Below are 6,594 nucleotides of genomic sequence, written 5' to 3'. Positions count from 1 at the left end.
TCAAAGGCAAACATAAGACGTGAAAATTGCCATTAAATTAAAGAATAATTAGAGATTGCATTTTACTGCTGCTTTTCATCTTTGGGTAGAATGGTAGCAGTGGATTCATTAGCAGGAACTAGAAATCATTTTATGTTCTAATGGAATCTCCAGTTGCTTCCAACCATGGCAGCGTCCTGGGATTGGCACAGTCTGATTCTACTTTGTAAATAATTCCATCATTCTGGATTCTGAACCTTAGTACATTTCCCAACTCTCTTCCTAGGGGCCTTTGAGGCAAATGTTTGTTGCCTTAATCTGCCCTGTCCTCGACCTTGGTGACAACAGTTGCTGTGGGTTGCTCCTGTCCGGACCCCTTTTCCTTCCTTATGAAAGCCCACTGCTGAGAAGTCGGGGTCAGGGAGCAGGCTCAGGGTGTAACCTCAAAACCGTGACGGGGTCAGGTTTACAGTGTTCTCAGCTGCTCACATTGGTCTCTTAGCACTATTTCCTAATATGATTTAAACATAAATTTGAAAGCAAAAAAACCCCTGACTTTTCTCCCAAGACCCAGGAGAGGAGCATCCCTCTTATTTTTGTTCCTTCTGTGCCACACTGGCTCCCTGTGACTGCTTCTCCAGAACTCTGCCCTCCCGAAGCCGGCCAGGCCACAGGAGTGGGTAGCAGGGTCAGCAGCAGCGGCAAACACCCTCTTCTCCCACTGGCTTTTCTTTGCCAAGAGGGGCACGGTCACCTGAGGTTGGATGACTGCCTCTGAGAGGGCACTGTCAAAGAAGGAGCGGAAAACAGCACTGGAAGCTGGTCCAGCTAAAGCAGCTATGAAAACAGGAAAGTGCCTTTGAAATCTGGGGCCGCTGAGCCTCTCTCTCTAATATTTAACTAAAGAACTTTTAAAAGTCAAAAACCTCCTAGCAGCAATTACAAGAGGTACGAAGCTGACATGTCCAGTTTAGTACTAACTGCCCTGCCTTGGTGCGAAGGCCACTGGTGGAGGGATGTAGTATGACATTGCCAAGGGTAAGAATCAACTTGGGGAACTTCTTAAAAGTGCAGTTCCCTAGATCTACCCCCAGGAAGTCCAATTCCATAGGTCTGGGGCAAAGGCCAGAAATCCACACTTGTATCAACTTTCCTGGGAAATCTAGGGAGCTCTGTTGCAGAAGGTCTACGGAACACACAGGAACAAACACCACTATCTCACTATAATTATTGGGAGTTCCTTCTGCTATAACCTGCATGCCTAAATTAATTCTTTGTAACATTTCTGAATTTTGGCCTTTTTCTCCTTTGACTTTGTTTCCCAGGCCTCAGTAGAAAGAATTCTCAATCCAGAGACCTGTGTTGCACATTTGATCTGTCCTTAACTTCACTGGGATGCTGGACCTCTAGCTTCTCTGGGCTTTAGTTTCCTCATCATTCAATTAGAGAAACTTCTTAAAAACTGAGCTCTATAGACTCAGCGCCTGTAGCTCAGCGGCTAGGGTGCCAGCCACATACACCTGAGCTGGCAGGTTCGAATCCAGCCTGGGCCTGCCAAACAACAATGACAAGTACAACCAAAAAATAGCTAGGCGTTGTGGTGAGCTCCTGTAGTCCCAGCTACTTGGGAGGCTGAGGCAAGAGAATTGCTTAAGCCCAAGAATTTGAGGTTGCTGTGAGCTACAGCACTCTACCCAGGGCAACAGCTTGAGACTCTGTCTCAAAAAAACAAAACAAAACTGAGCTCTACAGAACCCTGGCATTCCTGGATTTGCCCCAGACCCAAAGATTGAATGAAGGGGTAAAGGACAGATTAAATCACCTGGATTTGAGTCCTCAACTTTCCTCCAGCAACCTAACCAGCTAGGCTTTGAAATTTTACTGTATATCCTGGGATTCCAATAACGGGTTTATCCCTCTGATGACTTTTTTTTTTAATCCACAGGACTTACAGTGGTCTTTAAAGAGTTCCTTTGATCTCTAGTCTCCGTAATTCCAGATACCCTGCATGGAATCTCTGGCACAAATCTTTCACTATGGGAATTTATCCACCCCTGCCCCCAACACTCAATCTATGGGGGCCAGTTCTTATAGTCTAGGGAGGAAAGAGTCCCTTCTACAAAGCATGCTGTATTGACAGCCAGGGCCATGAGGGGGTAATGTGGGCATTGTGACAATCATTGCTACCAGTGGATCCACTCAAGAGTCATTTAAACCTAATTACCAGAGAGGAACAATGCCTTGTCTGTTTCTTCTGTTTCCACCAGAAAAACTGCTTCCCCTCCTTTCAGCCCTCCTCACAGTGATGCTCCTGATTAACTGTCTACTTCAGAGTGGTGGTCTGGGCAGAGACAATAGAACAGTTCATTAAATCTGTCATCTTGTTTATTTCTAGCATTTTCATTTGATTTTTTAATTTTTAAAATTTGTTTTTATTTCAAGGTAACACGAGGGCGCAAATGATTAGATTACAATGTTCGCATTTGTTAGGTAAAGTCCTGTTGCAGTTGTGTCCTGCACCCAGGAGGTGGGCCATGTACCCTTACGCTGTGCCCGTTAGGTGGGAGCACACCCATCCCCCTCCCTCCTCTCTCCCCTCTGCCCCCAACATGAATTGAATTGAGTTTTTCTCTTGTGTGGGCGTGTGTTAGTTCATCTACTGGCTTCATATTAGTGTTGAGCACATTGGATACTTGCTTTTCCATTCTTTTGATACTTTACTAAGCAGAATCACACAGAACATTTAAAAGGTACAGTTCCGCTCTAAGAGGTATCATGTCATCTCAGGATAAGATAAGATAATCCCTCTGAGTTCTTTCTCTTTGTTCAAGGATGAAGTGCTGTCACCCCAGCAAGAAAACCTTTGTACTGGGCAGCCATGATTAGCGGATAAGGGAGTCCTCCCCCCAGCTCGGGCAGTGGTGTTTGTTTCCAGACACAGTAACTTGTTAACCAGAGGAGTGAGGCCCCTGCTCCTTGGCAGGAGCAGACAAAGTTGGTCAAAGCGACTGAAGTGGGGATTAATGACCTCCATGAATTGAAGACTCAGGGCACACCCCTTCCATTTATGTGTAAAATTAAGGAAGATGCAATGCCAGGGAATACCTGCTATCTTTAGACATGTTGGGAGATGCAAATGGCACCTTCCCCAGACTACCAGCATCATCAACAGCTGGGAAGAACTCTGTCTCCCCCCCATCATCAAACGCCTTCTCTACAGAACACAGCTTAGCAGCCATAAGTATTTACCTAACTTGGACTACCTTATCCCCACAGCCACTCTAACTAACTTCTGACAAGTAGGATGTATATTGTTATCACAGGCAGCACCTAAGTTTGTTAGGAAACTAAGTTTCAGGGTTGAATTAACTGCAGAAAGGGAGACTGCTTGGGTGAAACCAATTCTGTAAATGAATTCATTCATTTATTGAACAGATCTCAGGTGTCAGAACTTGTGCCAGGAGTTGCTGCAAATCTAAATAGAACGCAGCCCCCTCCCTGAACAGAAGTATAACACACACAGACTCACACATCAAACAAGTAAGAATGGTTTGACAAATGTCATGAAAGAGATTTGAACCAAGGACCATAGGAGTTGAAAGCCAGGAGCTCTTCTGCATAAAGTAGTGATTTTCTTTTTTCTTTCTTTCCTTTTTTTTTTAATTTTTATTGTTGGGGATCCATTGAGGGTACAAGAACCAGGTTACACTGATTGCATTTGTTAGGTAAAGTCCCTCTTACAATTGTGTCTTGCACCCAAAAGGTGTGTCACACGCTAAGACCCCACCCCCTCCTTCCCTCTCTCTGCTCTTCCTTTCCCCGCTCCTTCCTCCTTTCTCTCTCTGCTGCCCCATTCCCCCACCCACACCGTGTCATTAATTGTCATTAATTGTCCTCATATCAAAATTGAGTACATAGGATTTATGCTTCTCCATTCTTGTGTAAAGTAGTGATTTTCAACCAATGAGCTGCAAGAGGATCTTAAAAGAAGTTCAAAGCACAGTAAGTATTTTTTTCACTCTTTTTTTTTATCAACATCATTTAAGTGTGCTGTAGAAGTTTAACTGTAGGTTCAAGTGTGCTCTGAGATTAAAAAAAGGTTGAAAAACGCTGACATAAAGGATGTATGAGATCCTTTCAGGTAGATCTGAGGAACAGGATATTGTGGGGAGATGGAAAGCCTTCCAGTAGCCAAGCCTCACACTTCTGTCTCATCCACTGAAGGAGGCTTTACTTGTTAGGAAAGCTGGGAGTCCAATCTGACTAGAGGGGAGGGTGGGAGCAGAAGGCTGAGTGGGAAAGCAGAAGGCTGAGTGGGAAAGCAAAAGGCTGAAGACTACTGGGCTTCATTCTGGAAGCAATGAAAAGAGGTGCAGACAGAACAATACTCGTACGTGGGCAGAGCTGGAGATTAGGAAATTTTACCTGGTACCAGTTTGTTGGGAGAAGGAGAGAACTGAAGACAGGAAAATCACTCCTAAGGCCCCTGCAGGAGCTGGGACAGGGCGATCTGGACAGGGAGTTGGGTGTGAAATGGACACAAAGCAGGTGAGAGGGGAGCCATTGCTGAGACAGGATGGATCCACTTGGTCAAAGACTGGTGCAGGGAACAAGAGATCAAAGATGACTCTGAAATCTCCACCAGCCTCCAAGGAGAAGGGATCTCGTGTGTTTTACAGAGACAAGTCAGGAAGAAATATTCTTGAGAAGATAAAATTAATCTTGATTTTTGGCAGTTTCATCAGCAAATAGAATTTATAAATTAGTCTGCTTTATATTAATTTTCTTATCAATCTGAATTGCACTGCTATTAGAAGAATCCAGCCAGAGGGGAAACAAGAGTTAATAAAATGAATGTGGCCAGGGAAGGGACCAAAGATACCTGATAGGGACAGCCCATTCTGTGTGGATCTCCCAGAATGCAAGCTATTCTTCATTTCCTGGGTAAATAGATGTTATGCAGCAAACAGAGCAGTCTTCCTAGGTACATGGTGGGACAAATTGTCACTTTTCTTTTTTTTCTGGAAAAACATCCCCATATAAATCATTAAAGGTGATTTTAATGCTTTGCGAAAATCTAGTTCTACTTATTTTTTCATGCTTTATCTTTCTCCAATTCATAAGCACTCCTGTGTATGTTCATTTGATACTTGTTTGCAAGAACATCAAAGTTTTTTAAAAATGTATTTATCTACAATACTTTGAGGCCAATGCAATTATTCTAAGCTGATACATATTTTTAAGTCTGATGTACCTTTACTTACCCAGATCGGATAACAGTAGGAAAGTGAAGCAGTCCCAGTGGGGGGGAGAGGGGGCAGGATTTTTTTCTTTCTTTTTTTTTTTTGCAGTTTTTGGCCAGGGCTGGGCCTGAACCCACCACCTCTGGCCTATGGGACTGGCACCCTACCCCTTTGAGCCACAGGTGCCACCCAGGAAAAATTGTCTTTAATTTATAAGAATCACTTTCAGTCTTGGAAAGTCAAGCTACCCTCAATTTTATTTTAACTTCAAAATCCAAGATGATTGGAATCATAGAATTTTCACTTATTTTTTTAAGGATAGCCTTTCCCCTTCTTTCACCTTGTCTTCACAAAATGTAGAGAAACACTATGGGCTCAGCGCCTGTAGCTCAGCGGCTAGGGCGCCAGCCACGTACACCAGAGCTGGCAGGTTCGAATCTAGCCCAGGCCCACCAAACAACAATGACAACTACAACCAAAAAATAGCCGGGCATTGTGGCAGGTGCCTGTAGTCCCAGCTACTTGGGAGGCTGAGGCAAGAGAATCGCTTAAGCCCAAGAGCTGGAGGTTGCTGTGAGCTGTGACGCCAGAGCACTTTACACAGGGTGATAGCTTGAGACTCTGTTTCAAAAAAAAAAGAAAGAAACACAATGAACAAATTTATTTACAAATATTTCAAAGATTTAAGTAAATACAAGTCCAAATAACCAGTCCAGACAGGAGGTGAGATTTTGGACAGGGCTTGCTCTCAGCATGAGATGACAGCCAGTCCCCACAGGAAGGAGCCAAAACCGGGGTCAGGATGCTGAAGCTGAAGTCTCTGGCCAAGCCCCACTGGTCCTCTGGACTCCAGAGCATCTTGGCAGGCTGGGGTAAGAAATAATAAATAATAGTAAATAAATAAGAAGAAAAGTAATAAAAGTACACATCACTACTGTAGCATAACTACCTGTGCTAAAGGCAGCTCTGCGTGTCATTACATCACTGGATCGTCACAACAACCTGGGGAGGGCTGTGTTTTTATCCCCTTATCTTAGATAAGGAAAGTTGAGCCTCAGAACAAAGTGGCAGACTGCTGACGGGACCAAGTTCTGTCTGCTGCCCAAGTTTGAACTCCCTGCATTCTAGGCTCTGCCTTTCTAGAGGGTTTTTCTCACATTCTTGAGCTGGACACCAGATAAGTATCTGGACTTAAAGAAGAGCTTCGGAGGGGCATAAAACTGCCAGAGGCTCATTTTAAGTTTCCTTGGCTAGTGACTCTTATTTCCAAAATTCTTACTTCCTGTTCTGTTCCATTGAGGGTTATTTTCTAATTCTTCATACTCCTAATAAATATGGTATATACTATATAGCCAAGCATGCTGACACATGA

At 43.9% G+C, this 6,594-nt stretch overlaps 1 long non-coding RNA gene across 1 annotated transcript in view; it reads left to right on the top strand.

Moving 5' to 3' along the window:
• The first annotated feature begins 935 nt into the window (after positions 1–935).
• The window catches only part of LOC128569194 (uncharacterized), a 29,065-nt gene continuing 23,406 nt past the window's right edge, over positions 936–6,594 (top strand). Inside the window, exons 1-2 of the long non-coding RNA XR_008375282.1 lie at positions 936–1,017; positions 3,415–3,519. This is a non-coding gene — a long non-coding RNA (uncharacterized LOC128569194). The remainder of the gene's footprint in view (positions 1,018–3,414; positions 3,520–6,594) is intronic.

Source organism: Nycticebus coucang, chromosome 17, assembly GCF_027406575.1.
Source record: "Nycticebus coucang isolate mNycCou1 chromosome 17, mNycCou1.pri, whole genome shotgun sequence".
Classification (NCBI taxonomy): domain Eukaryota; kingdom Metazoa; phylum Chordata; class Mammalia; order Primates; family Lorisidae; genus Nycticebus; species Nycticebus coucang.
Note: the sequence above shows the minus strand (reverse complement) of the source record. Positions and strands in the feature narration are given on the sequence as shown.